The sequence below is a fragment of the Dermacentor andersoni genome, chromosome 10 (assembly GCF_023375885.2).
Source record: "Dermacentor andersoni chromosome 10, qqDerAnde1_hic_scaffold, whole genome shotgun sequence".
Taxonomy (NCBI): Eukaryota; Metazoa; Arthropoda; class Arachnida; order Ixodida; family Ixodidae; genus Dermacentor; species Dermacentor andersoni.
Genome location: NC_092823.1, coordinates 44,765,608 through 44,780,063, shown reverse-complemented (window position 1 = coordinate 44,780,063; position 14,456 = coordinate 44,765,608).

Here is a 14,456-nt window from a genome sequence, read left to right as displayed (position 1 = left end):
TTACAATAGGTAGCGAGGCACTGGAAGTGGTAAGGGAATACATCTACTTAGGGCAGGTAGTGACCGCGGATCCGGATCATGAGACTGAAATAATCAGAAGAATAAGAATGGGCTGGGGTGCGTTTGCCAGGCATTCTCAGATCATGAACAGCAGGCTGCTATTATCCCTCAAGAAAAAAGTGTATAATAGATGTGTCTTACCAGTACTCACCTGCAGGGCAGAAGCCTGGAGGCTTACTAAGAGGGTTCTACTTAAATTGAGGGCGACGCAACGAGCTACGGAAAGAAGAATTATAGGTGTAACGTTAAGGGATAAGAAACGAGCAGATTGGATGAGGGAACAAATTCGCGTTAATGACATCTTAGTTGACATCTAGTTACGCCAACTTCAGGTCAAAGGCCTCTCCCATACTTCTCCAACAACCACGGTCATGTACTAATTGTGGCCATGTCGTCCCAGCAAACTTCTTAATCTCATCCGCCCACCTAACTTTCTGCCGCCCCCTTCTACGCTTCCCTTCCCTTGGAATCCAGTCCGTAACCCTTAATGGCCATCGGTTATCTTCCCTCCTCATTACATGTCCTGCCCATGCCCATTTCTTTTTGTTGATTTCAGCTAAGATGTCATTAACTCGCGTTTATTCCCTCACCCAATCTGCTCGTTTCTTATCCCTTAACGTTACACCCATCATTCTTCTTTCCATAGCTCGTTGCGTCGTCCTCAATTTAAGTAGAACCCTTTTCGTAAGCCTCCAGGTTTCTGCCCCGTAGGGGAGTACTGGTAAGGCACAGCTATTATAAACTTTGCTCTTCAGGGATAATGGCAACCTGCTGTTCATGATCTGAGAATGCCTGCCAAACGCACCCCAGCCCCTTCTTATTCTTCTGATTATTTCCGCCTCATCATCCGGATCCGCCGTCACTACCTGCCCTACGTAGATGTATTCCCTTACCAGTTCCAGTGGCTCACTACCTATTGCAAATTGCTGTTTTCTTCCGAGACGGCTAAACATTACTTTAGTTTTCTGCAGATGAATTTTAGACCCACTCTTCTGATGTGCCTCTCCAGGTCAGTGAGCATGCAATGCAATTGGTCCCCTGAGTTACTAAGCAAGGCAATATCATCAGCGAATCGCAAGTTACTAAGGTATTCTCCATTAACTTTTATCCCCAATTCTTCCCAATCCAGGTCTCTGAATACCTCCTGTAAACGAGCTGTGAATAGCATTGGAGCGATCGTATCTCCCTGCCTGACGCTTTTCTTTATTAGGATTTTGTTGCTTTCTTTATGGAGGACTACGGGGGCTGTAGAGCCTGTATAGATATCTTTCAGTATTTTTATACACGGCTCGTCTACACCCTGATTCCGCAATGCCTCCATGACTGCTGAGGCTTCGACAGAATCAAACGCTTTCTAGTAATCAATGAAAACTATATATAAAGGTTGGTTATATTCCGCACATTTTTCAATCACCTGATTGATAGTGTGAATATGGTCTATCGTTGAGTAGCCTTTACAGAATCCTGCCTGGTCCTTTGGTTGACAGAAGTCTAAGGTATTCCTGATTCTATTTGCGATTACCTTAGTAAATAGTTTGTAGGCAAGTGACAGTAAACTGATCGGTCAATAATTTTTCAAGTCTTTGGCGTCCCCTTTCGTATGGATTAGGATTATGTTAGCGTTCTTCCAAGATTCCGGTACGCTCGAGGTCATGAGGCATTGCGTATACAGGGTGGCCAGTTTCTCTAGAACAATCTGCCCACCATCCTTCTACAAATCTGCTTTTACCTGATCCTCCCCAGCTGACTTCCCCCTTAGCATAGCTCCCAAGGCTATCTTTACTTCTTCCAGCGTTACCTGTGGGATTTCTAATTCCTCTAGACTATTCTCTCTTCCATTATCGTTGTGGGTGCCACTGGTACTGCATAAATCTATATGGAGCTTCTCAGCCACTTGAACTATCTCATCCACAATAGTAATGATATTGCCGGCGTTGTCCCTTAACGCATACATCTGATTCTTGCCGATTCCTAGTTTCTTCTTCACTGCCTTTAGGCTTCCTCCGTTCCTGAGAGCATGTTCAATTCTATCCATGTTATACTTCTTTATGTCAGCTGTCTTACGCTTGTTGATTAACTTCGAAAGTTCTGCCAGTTCTATTCTAACTGTAGGATCAGAGGCTTTCATACATTTCATAAATAAAGTATCGAAGTCTGAACTGGGTAAAATAAACGTTTTTTTTTTCGCTGGCACCATCTTTCAAATGAACAATGAATGGAAAAAAATATAGATTATTCCTACGAGAAGTCGCGGAAAATGGGCTGAATCGCCTGTACCACTTACCTAAGCAAAATATTTTTTGTGAGATAACTGGGACCGATCGCTCTGACAGTGAGACCCTCTTGCGTTTGCTGCGGCAAGAGAAGCACCCCAAGATATCCTGCTAAAAAAGCAATCAGCCAATCGTGTGGAACAGCCAGTTGCGCGAAACTCCAACGAAGAAGCATTACAACATGCTTAGTTACACGACTTGGGTGAATCTCGCAGACACAAGATATGAAAAGAAGAAAGTGACACAAACTCAATCTTATACACAGCTTTTTCTGAAGACAGTGGTAAGTTTGACTATCGGTTCCGAGTCTCATTCTATAGTCTGCGGCGGAATCCAAACTTGCGCGGAGAAGCATGCTTTTACTCAAGCTGCGCGACATGCCAGACGCTCCAGACATCTGCAAGAGCCACCTTGCGTTGGTGCGACAGAAGTTTCCTTGTTGTCTGGTAATCCCAAAGGAGGCAATTCCGCAACTTTCCAAAGCTGCACAAAACGATAAGAATATTCTAGGCCATATCTTGTATATCGCACAGCCATTGGTGGGAAATAAATTTGGCAGTTTTGCCCGAAGGATGCAGCATTGAGAGTGAAACCAAGATTTAACGTAGAACTTCAACTTCTCAGACTGGGCTTGTTAACGCAATTCAGCACGAAAGGCAACTCTTTATAGGCAGAAGAAAGAACGCCCTGACAGTTACCAGGCGTCTCACACTGCTAGCATGTTGAGCGCCGCCAGTGGCGTTGCAGTCGTCGCACATCAATAGCGTACAAAATGAGACCAATGGGAAATTGTCGGAGATAGTCGAGATACCTTACGCCATTGTCAAGGCTCAGTGAAATATCGGATAACGTTACTATGGTTACGGGTAGTAAAAGATACGACAACGGCACTCGCGAACCAACAGGGACACAGCTGGCCATCGAGATTTCAATTGAATTCTGGAGTTTTACGTGCCAAAACCCCAATTGGATTCTGTGGCGCGCCCTTGTGGGCGACTGCAGATTAATTGTTTCCACGTAGGCGCTTAACGTGGCCTCAATGCACGGGACACTGACGTATTTTGGGCGATTTTGAACCCATAGAACTGTGGCCGCCAGGGCACCACGGAGATCGCAGATGCACCGACATCCAGACGGTCTTGGCACTCCGCGCTCAGAGCGGCACGAGCCTGGAACCACACCTGCCGTCTATCAAGCTGATTATTGTTAACAACAGAGATGCGCTCCATACGGGCTGTGGTTGATTAGGTTGAAGCTTCTGGTAAAACACACAACCGGCGTTGGAGCGTTGTCGCGTTTTTCCCGCTAGTCTGGAACACACCAAAACACTTCATTACCAGCTGCTTTCTGCAGCTGCAGGCAGTCGGCGACGCATGTTTATGTTTGCGCCGTCGCCCCCTGCAGTAGCTCGAAACTCCATAAGCGAGGCAACTTTGCACTTTTTTCTTAAGACACAGACAATTTTCCTTGCTTACACTCAACGACGGGAACTCCAAAATGTGATTTTTCTGAAAACGTTTGAGCAATGACCGTGCATCGGTAAGCAAAAAATATTTTTCGAACACTTGAAGGGAAATATGTGCGTCCCTCTACAGTTCTTTTCTACTCTGATATTCCAAACGCTGATGCATAAATTGAAGATCACCGCAGTTTGCTAAAAGAAGGTAATGTCATTTTGATCTCCCCGTTGTGCTCGTATGAATCTTCCGCAGGCTCGTTTAGTTTATTTTCTAATTACACTCGAACTTTATAACCCCTTCAAAAAGCTAGGGTTGGTCGTCTCCCGAAAGTGTTTTTAGCCCAAGTCATCGAAGCTTCTCGTAAGGACCGGTTGGTTATGCCGTCCTCTGGGCGTCTCCCTAAGTGCTAGTGGCGAACGTTGTCGTCCTTCTCTACACGCTGAGGGTGTCTTGCTGTTAATAAGCAGTAAGGAAAGAGGGAAACAAAGTATTCGCAAACGTTCAGGACGACACGTGATGTCTCACTACATTTCGTCGTCTGGTTTGCACACCCCACCTCGTTAAGCCGGAGAACTTTGCAATGTAGTGTAAAATCAATGTGTGAAGTCGTAGTATCCGTGGGACACATTGTGCTTAAGCATATTTCTCGCTAAGCCAGACTTTGAAGTGTAGTAGCCAGTATAGCATCCGTCTTAGGGGGCGAGAAGGGGGTAACTGTGCAAAACGAAGCCATGTTTTGGAAGCAAGCATCGCTAAAATGGGCCAAAGAATGAAAGGACACAACACGCTGCGCCTATGTCTTTTTGGATGTCTATATTATAGCACTCTTTTCTTCCGGAACATGTACTCACGAGCTTTCCTGGTGACCGTTTTGCGAATATCGTGGTCTATGTGAAGTAGAAAGGGCAACGCAGCAATAAATTGGTGATAAGGCAGGGATATTGTTCCGGGTTGTCTTTGTCAGTGCCAGGTGGTTTTCCCCTGAACACTTGCAGTTTCCGACCTTTTTGGGCAAAAGTAATCATCGGCTCGGGCTGCTCCCTGATGCGTCAATTATGAGAACGTTGTTACACGTGTACAATCTTTCCAGATTTTTTTTTACATTTTGCAGATGGTGCACAAATCAGGTGATCTTCCATGGTTGACCTTATATTGGGAAGCCATGAAAAAAATTACCGCTAAAATGGCCTCGAAATTTTGATTTCAAGGCCATTTTAGGGGCAATTTTTTTCAAGAACAGAATGAATGAATTTCTATTGAAATTTGTTGCATCACAAGGAAATGTGTAGCACATAGCTTAGGCTGAACATTAAAAATCAAAACGTAACGCCTGTACATTGAGCATTTGTGAACAGCAAATGAGTGTGTCATCATTATTGTGTGATTCCAATCATAAATGCCAATTTCTATTATGTACAGTGCTCAGTGATTCAAACGCAATAACGGGCCCCAATCGCGGTCATCGCTTTGTGCACCACCGGTTGGCTGGGAAGCCAAATGCCGTCCCAATGCAAGACGAAGGCCCTGGATTTCATCGTATACCACAAAGCATGAGCTGGGTGAGGCACTGTGGCATACATACCGTATAACGTCCAGTAATGGCCACACCTCTGTATTGCCCACACCCCAATGTTGGCCGCCCAATACTTGCACAACAAAAATTGCAACGACGAAGCAATCGCGTTCGGGGCGCTGATACCATATGCGCGCAGCGGTCAAATATCACGCGGACCGTACTTTTGCACTCTGCCAGTAGAGGGCGAGTGCTCCGCTTTGACCTCTGAAGTGCTGGACTCGGCAATGACCGGCTAGGCACCTTCGTGTTCCTCGGGAACAGCATGTAAGTAACCATCGCCATCGTTTCATTGTGCGGTTGGTTTTTTCAGCCAGCTCAGCTAGCTCCTTCGGTTCCTCTGTCAGATGTCCAGAGTCCGCTATGCTGAACGAGCGTTTAGTGGCCTACGACACTGCATTTACGCTCAAGGTTGTCGCATACGCCGAGGAGCACGGCAGGTGGGCAGCCGGGCTGAACTTCGTCACCGGCAAGTGCGTACGTAGGTAACTCAAGAAAGAGGAGCTTGCTGCAACGAACAAATCGAGGAAGGCGTTCCATGGTAAAGCGTGCAAGTTCTCGGAGCTTGTAGTCGCAAAAATAAGACTAAATTGTCTTGTCTCATGTAAGGGCCGCACCTCGTCAAAACCACAAAAAAAGCATGACACTTACACCAGCTATAGGGCATAATAAATATCTATGTATAGTGAAAAGAGAAGAGTTTCTGGCAATTTCATAGGTGTTTCAATTTCCGCTTCGGAAAGACAGTACAATGTCTGCCAAAGAAAGTAGAGACAGAGCTAACCTTTTTATTAATTACTTCTACACGATTTTCACTGCAGACGACATCCCACCGAATGTTGAGATTCGTTGTGTCAACGACATAGAACCTCTTCACATAGACAAAGCTGGTATTTTTAACGTTTTTCTAAAAATGAAGGGCAAAAAGCAACCAGGGCCTGATAATATACCGAATAAAGTTCTCACCCACTACGCCGAATGGGCAGCCAGATATCCATATATAATCTTCAACATATCATTAACATCATCTTCCTTGCTTTATGGGTGCAAGATTGCACAGCTTATATTGATTCACAAATCGGTCAGCGACGGTTATGTCGGCAATTGTCGCCCAATATCATTAACAAGCACAATATTCATATTAGCATATTATTCAACAGCGTGATATTCAATATTCTATTCAATAGCATATTATTCTTCAACATATGGCTACTTGCCTTGAAGAAGAACGAATTTTATCACTGGCTCAGCATGGGTTTCGTAAAGGTCTTTCCAAAGTTACATAATTAATCGAATTAATAAACGACATCTCTTTGGCCATCGACGAATAAAAGCAGATCGACCTTATCTCACTTGGCTTTTCTACAGCATTTGACCGCGTACTACATCAAAAATCAATACACAGGTCACAATAGAAGAAAGAACCAATTACAGAGCGAACTAGTGTGAACCTAACCAACCGGACACAGCTTGTACAAATAAATCAGCAGAAATTCAAATAAGTTCGACCACACGGTAGCGTCTTGGCTCCTACTTTGTTCTTAATTTTTAATAAGGATCTACCCTCATTCATCAGAAATAATATAAAACTTTTCACCGATAATTGCTTCACTTACAAAGAAATTAACCCTCCTTCCGATCAAATGGTCCTCAACGTTGCCTCAATATCAGTTTCAGAATGGTGCGCAAAATGGCAGATGACGTGAAATGTAAGAAAATCTTCTTTGCTAAGAATAACACGCAAAGAAAACATACCAAATTTTTTCTACGCTATTGGTGACACGCAACTAACTACAGGCAAGCAGCCCAAGTACCTCGGATTACCGATCACAAATGACTTTAGATGGGAGGCACACGTAAACTAGATCAGATCGTCCCCTTTAGAGAGATTATTCTTCCTTGTAAGGCGACTCCAGTCTGTACCACCTAGAACAAAGCTCATAGCGTACAGAGCATTTATTCGACCTACACTAGAATATGCCAGCGTAGTTTGGTTCCCGGTCACAAAAAATTTAGTTAGCAAGCTGGAAGGTGTGCAAAAGATGGGTTTATATACAACAAATATGATTTATTCGATTCACCGTCGGAATTCATTAAAAGATCTAGTCTCTTAATATTAGGTAGTTGCGATAAATTCACCAACCCCGAAAAAATTCTGTTCCAACTCCTTCATAAGCCACTTAACATCGATAATTCATGGTTTATATCTAAAGCAGTCACGCCACGAATATCCTCTAAACTTACAGGGATACCGTTTCAACACAAACTTTCTCAAATATTCCTTCTTCCCACAGGCAATTAAAGAATGGAATAGATTACCCTAATTTATAACTACTTGTAACGATTCGAATCAAATTGATTGCGATAGTATTTACCTGGACAATCTAGGCGCATTTGTGCCGTCGCCGTGAGGTTCCGTATAAAGTCCTAGGTCGATAACATCGTCGCCGCGCGCAGCATGCTGTATGTGAAGGTGAGCCGGCGAACGCGGCTCATTCTCGCGTGCGCGAGCGATGAAGGATGAGCGGAAGCGCGCCCTTTCGCATCGCGCTCGAAGCACGGATGCGTGGTGAGGAAGGGAGAGGGGGGGGGGCTTATTCTACTCATTCTTCTATGGCGGTTGCTGCTTACGGTGCCGCCGTGCGGGCGGCTTATCTCGAAAGTGATCTGCGAGGTGGCCAAAGTGCGCGCCCGCGCGGGCCTCGTCTTCGAAGCCATCCGCAATGTTTGCAGAGTGCGCGTAGTGCCGCAGCTTCGTATGCGCTGTGCTTTCGCCGTTTACTACACATTGAAGTGAGAATTGCATGAAGGTCAATTGGTTCGTTGCTGGCTTCAGCGCTTACTCAATCCAGCGCTTTAACAGCGTGTTTCGGCGGTCATCGAGTAAGATGTGTTGACGTTTGCTTGTGCGCGCGTGACACCATGCTTGCTAATTAGTATGCCTTTGTTCACAATTTTAAGCGGCCCACAAGACGACTATCCTTGCTTTGTATAGCAGCTCACTAATTTCCTATCGCAACCGCTGCTTTGGTTTTCGGGAGAAACTGCCAGTTTCCACCACAATTAACATCCTGAGTACTTTTCATATGTACTAGTACAATTCTTGAATGACATCATTAGGTGCTGTGCATCTGTTCGCAGTGTTTTCACCATGTGACCTTTGCTCCCTCAACCCCAAATAGCATTATGTAAAATCTGTAAATGTGTATTGACACTTTCCTTATCTGGGTAATTGTTTTTCTTGCTTTTGCTTCGCCCTCCCGCAATAGTCCCATTGGGATTGGCATTAGGTAATAAATAAACAAGTCAATATATGTACCCTTGGCTGCGTGGCGCACAAGTCAAAGATATTAACTAGTGAAATTTCAAATATAGCCATGTGACCGACATCTGCCAACGAGAACATGTCTACGGCTTTCTTACGATCCGTTATAGCTGAATGGCAATGGCGCTGTACAGCTGAGCAAATATTCAAGTTCTCATTCTTGCTGTGGATAATTCTAACATTGACCCGGGTGCGGCGATCCTGTGGTCGGTGCTTCGGTGATGGCGACGGTGTGGCTACATCTTGGCCTGTGTAGTGATCCTGCTACTTTCGAGAGCATGATGGACTCTTCTTCGAGGCACCAAGTGGTCCTTATGCATTGCTACCCGGACGATGTTATTTCTTTTTCAATTACTTTTCAATACCGTATCACTCGCACGATTCATGCTTTTCGCCGTGCTCACCTTCCTTTACCTCGAAGAAATGTAACCTTGGGCATCGTGAAACCTGCGTACGCGGCCACCTCGTTGTCGCTGCAAGCGTGTAGGCAGACCCTGACAGAGCCCGCCCGGTTAACCAATAATTCTACGGTCGGCTAAGGATGTTTCGCAGTTTTCTTGGCCTGTGACCTTAGTTCCGCTAGTTTGTCCAAAACGTCGCCGAAGTGACCTGCTCAAGAATGACGTCATTTTCACTTGGGGCCGTGAACAAGCGGACGCCTTTTCATCGCTCATTGCTATCCTAACGAACCCACCTGCTCTTGCAAATTTCAACCCGTCAGCCAACACGGACGTTCGCACCAATGCTAATGGCCATGGCGTAGGCACCGTCAACGTACAACAACCGCACGGCCTATAGTGCGCGGTCTCCTATGCAAGCCACCTTTTCTCGTCGTCGGAGCGAAATTACTCCATCCCAGAAAGCGAGGGCTTAGCTCTCGTCTGGGCCGTCGCAAAATTACGACCGTACCTATTTGGCAGGCTCTTCTCAGTTATTACTGACTACCATGAACTTTGTTGGCTTTCTTCGCTCAAGGACCCCACTGGTCGCCTTGACCATGTGTATTCTTGCACTATGCTTGCAAGAATGCACATTCTCTGTGATTTACAGTTCTCGACGGCTGCAACAAGACGCTGAATGCTTGTCTCGATACCCAGTCGATTCCCCTGATACACTGTAGAATGCACCTGAAGCATTCGTTCTTTCCATTAGAGACTTAGCACACATAGCAACTGTACAATGATGCGTCTGCTCTTTGTGGCGTATTATAGATAATCTCAGCTCTCGACACTCTGACCCTTCCCTACAATTGTTTACACCTCTACAACGCCCGTCCTGACGGCGTTGAACTCTTGCTTGTTGTTCCTGCGTATGTCTGCTCTGTTGCTTTGTCCAGCTTCACAATACACCCACCACCGGGCACTACACAACTTGGTACGCTGTAACACAAACACATCCCACCGGTTGTGCTACCCATGCATATGATTTCATTCCTCACAATGTTATCCTGGGTCACGGTGCTCTTCGTCAGTTAATCAGGGACCGCGCCCGCTGATTCCCCTCTAAAATAATGGAAAATAGTCTTTGTACCTGCTCGACCAATCACAAGTTCACCACCGCGTACTATACTCATGAAAGGCGCCACAACTAAGCCACGAGTGTGGGCGGTCAGCGATAATATCGTCGCTTATGACTGACGGCAGCGGTGACGTCAGGAACCTGGACGGTGCCAACACCTATAAAACGAAGAACCAAACGATGCTGGTGTGCAGTCCGGTGGAGCGTCGACCAAAGTGCTGATCTTTGCTGCTTATTGCTAGGGCCTGTTTCTCCGATCGCCAACTGCCCACCTGTTCACCTTGCGGCCTGCTAGCTTGCTGGCCGGCTGATCAAGGAGCGGGTAACGGATAGCGTACGGCGCAACAACTAAGCCATGAGTGTGGGCGGTCAGCGATAATATCGTCGCTGATGACTGACGGCAGCGGTGACGTCAGGAACCTGGACGGTGCCAACACCTATAAAACGAAGGACCAAACGATGCTGGAGTGCAGTCCGGTGGAGCGTCGAACAACATGCTGATCTTTGCTGCTTAGTTCGAGGTAAGAGGCGCCTATTTGGTGGGATCGGTCGTTTTTCTTTTTGCTCCACTGGGCTGCTATCTTGTACACGTTCGAAAAACCGACGTTTGATTTCGCCTCGCGCGATGGTCCAGGCTGCTCTGATATCGCGGCCTAGACCAATCTAGTCCAATCGCATGAGGTGAAACCGAATGTCGGCTTTTGTACAAAGTGTTGAAAGTTGTTTGAAAAAGATCAAGAGAGTATATCTTGTTCCAAATGCAAGAAAGTATACCACGCGGGCAAATGTCCGGGAATGAGTAAAAAGGCTTTCAAAAACAGGGGACCGCGCGATATCGACGGCTGGATGTGTGATAGTTGTAGAAACAGGAATCAGAGGAAGAAACGTCAGAAACCAGTGACGCGGAACGCAGAGAAGAGGAGAAGGAAGCAAAGAAAAATCAAATGAGTCATGTTACGAAACTGATTGAGGACATTAGCCAAAAGATGGTGGCAGTCTTAGGCCGACTAGAAAAGATGGAAAAAAAAGTAGAAATACAGTGCGCGACCACAGAAGGAGTAGAAAAATCTATGTAACTGCTGTCGCATAAATATGACGAAATTATGGCCACCACCTTAAGGCAAGAAAAGGACATTGCAGAATTAAAGTTAACGTCAGCAGAGCTGACGCGAAAGATGGCAGAAAAAGAAAATGAAATTGCAAGGCTGAAGGATAACGTCGAGAGTGCTGAACAGTACTCGAGGCGGAAAACCAACGAGTTACATGGCGTTCCGTACAAACAGGACGAAGATCTGTAAAAGGTTCTAGCAGGGCGTAGCGCCAAGATGGAAATACAGACTGTCGAACGTCACTCACTGAAGACCATTCACAGGCTAAAAGAGAAGAAAGATAAGATACCCCCCAATCATTGTCAGATTTAAGGAATTCGCTGATCGTGACCTGTGGATTTCGAAGAAATACGCACTCCGATTAGATGGCATATACATAAACGAAAACTTGACACGAGCGCAAAAGTTGTTTTGGCTGAGTAGACAGGGGCGCAGACAACAGGGCTGTAAATTTGTCTGGATGCGCAGTGGCAGAATTTTCGCGAGGCGCAACGAAGGAAGTCCTGCTATGATCATTGCAACAGAAAACGATTTGGAACCCTCCGTGGTTGCTCAGTGGCTGTAGTGTTGGGCTGCTGAGCACGAGGTCGCGGGATCGAATCCCGGCCGCGGCGGCCGCATTTCGATGGGGGCGAAATGCGAAAACACCCATGTGCTTAGATTTAGGTGCACGTTAAAGAACCTCAGGTGGTCGAAATTTCCGGAGTCCTCTACTACGGCGTGCCTCATAATCAGAAAGTGGTTTTGGCACGTAAAACCCTATAATTTAATTTTTTTCTAAAACGATTTGGAAGAAATAAACTAATGGCAGAGTTCACGTCTTTTTCTGAGTGGGAATGTCATATAAATCAGTTCATTAAGGAAGAACAGTCAAAGCAGGAGCTTAGCTTATTACATATAAACATACGAAACATAAAGGAAAACTGGGACCAGTTGTGTGCTTATGTGAACACTCGGCAGACAAGAGAAGATGTAATGGTCTTGACAGAGGTTAATCTCGATGCAACTCGACAAAGCTTTTACAGCCTTGCTGGGTACTCTCGCTACGCATGGTGTCGAGAAAACAGAAAAGGAGGAGGGGTGGTCGTGTTTGTGAGCGATGCCTGGTTGTCATGTGAAATTCACATATGGTGGGATGCTTTTGTAAAACTGCTCTAGACACATGCATTCAATGATCTTGTCTCTGCTCTCGTACGCTTCCGCGCTTTTCAGCCACTCGACTAGGTTTGCCTTTAAGCTATATGCAAACTCCGGATACCTCTCGTTATATTTCTTGCCTGGGCTCCTAAACCTATGCTGAAAAGCTTCGGCTGAAAGGCAGTGTTTCTTCAGGAGACTAGCCTTAACTTTCGCATAATCATATGCGTCTTGTGCACTGAGTCTGGCGATTACTTCCGCCGCCTCACACGGCAACATAGACAGCAACCGCTGTGACCGTGCACTCGGACCAAGGTTCATTTTCTCGCAAGTCCTTTCAAAATTGCCTAGGAAGAAGCTTATCTCGGTCCCGACCTCAAATGACTTTAATAGCCTGTCCACGTGGTATGATTCTGCCTCACTTGATCGTCCCAGAGCTCCTTCACTTACTTGAGACAACTCCAAACATTTGCTTTGAAGTTCAAGTTGCATTTTTCTTAACTCGCGATCTTTGTCGCGTTCCTCTCTCTCTCTGTGCCGTTCTTCTCTCTCCCGTTCTTCTCTCTCCCTGTCCCGTTCCTCTCTTTCTTTCAGAAGATCTAACCCCATTTCAATTTACTCCTCACTGACCTGTTTGGAAATTAGCTCCAATAATTCCGCTTTTAGCGTTTCGTTACGTACATCTAGGCCCAGTTCCTCCCCAACACTCAATTCGTCACTCAGCAGTGTCCTTAACTCCATGAATGCTGCTTTACTGCCTTGGTCCTGCTCGCTAAATCTACCTAGGAACACACAACCTAGCTAACAATCAAGTCTAGCTTCCCTACAGTTCTAAACAGAACAACCACAAAATGAAGCCTAGACAGTCAAAGCAAGAACCAAGCACTCACCGCAGACACAGCACTACGTCGCAAAGTCCGTCTCACCGCTGTGAGCCAGTTGTAAGGATTGGGAGGTCAGTCCCACCACTCGTAACCGGTTGTCAAGATTGGAGTCGGGCATGAATTAGATGGTAGCTTGCCCATGCAGTCGTCCAACTTATCCACGCTGAGGACGTTGTTGAAGGGAAGGACTGCTTCTCATCGAGAACTAGGAATATGGGTTTATTTACAGTATCTAAATAAGGACGTTGCAGTTCATCAGTCTAGCATGACTGCGAGAGAAAGTACACTGAGCAGCCCCACAACAGCGGTTTATAAACACTCGGTCCTCCCTCGATCCCTAGGTGAGGGAAACGTTCGACCAGTCATCGTAGACGAGCCGCCTCTCTGAGGGAGGGCTTACACACACACACACACTTCCGCACAGGTTCACGGTCCTCACTGAGGTCAGACAGTCTTCGCAGAACTCGGGGCTTACGTCAGGAAAAGCGCATATTATTCCCCAAGGTGACCCCCGCAGCGTGGCCGCCGGTTCTCCATTTTCTTGCGTGTTGAAAGGCGCGTGGGACGTTGCCGCCAAATACGTTCCCTCGGCAACTGCCCCCTCGCTGCAGACCAGATCGGCGGTGGCGTGTTCAGTCACAAAGCCTGGTTCGTCGAACTCATGTCGGCAATCCCGCGACGCAGAGTGGCGGACGCGGGGCATTGTCCGGCGCACACAGTAGACTTAGTGACGCCGTTTGGCTAGAGGGTGACGGTTGCTTTCCAGGAAAAGTCGACGCCGCTCTCTCACCTGGCTGGCAAAACTTGCACCTCAGCTCGCCGTTCTTAACAGCGCAAGAACAACTCTTCGGTCGCTCTTCAAAATAAACATCGATGCGACACATTGGGGTTGCGTAGCACTCAAGGCTTCTACTGCTGGGTAGGAGGAACAGCTCCCTGGCCAGACGGCCCATGAGCTCTTTACGTAGAAGAGCGAAAGGGCATGGCTATGATGGCCACACACATAAAAGCTTTATATTTCGGTGCCCATACCCCCGGATCCGAACGCGTGCCCTTTAAAACCCGTCGATGCGGACAAAATCCGGATGCACATGTAAAACTGCTGGAGAAAAAAACA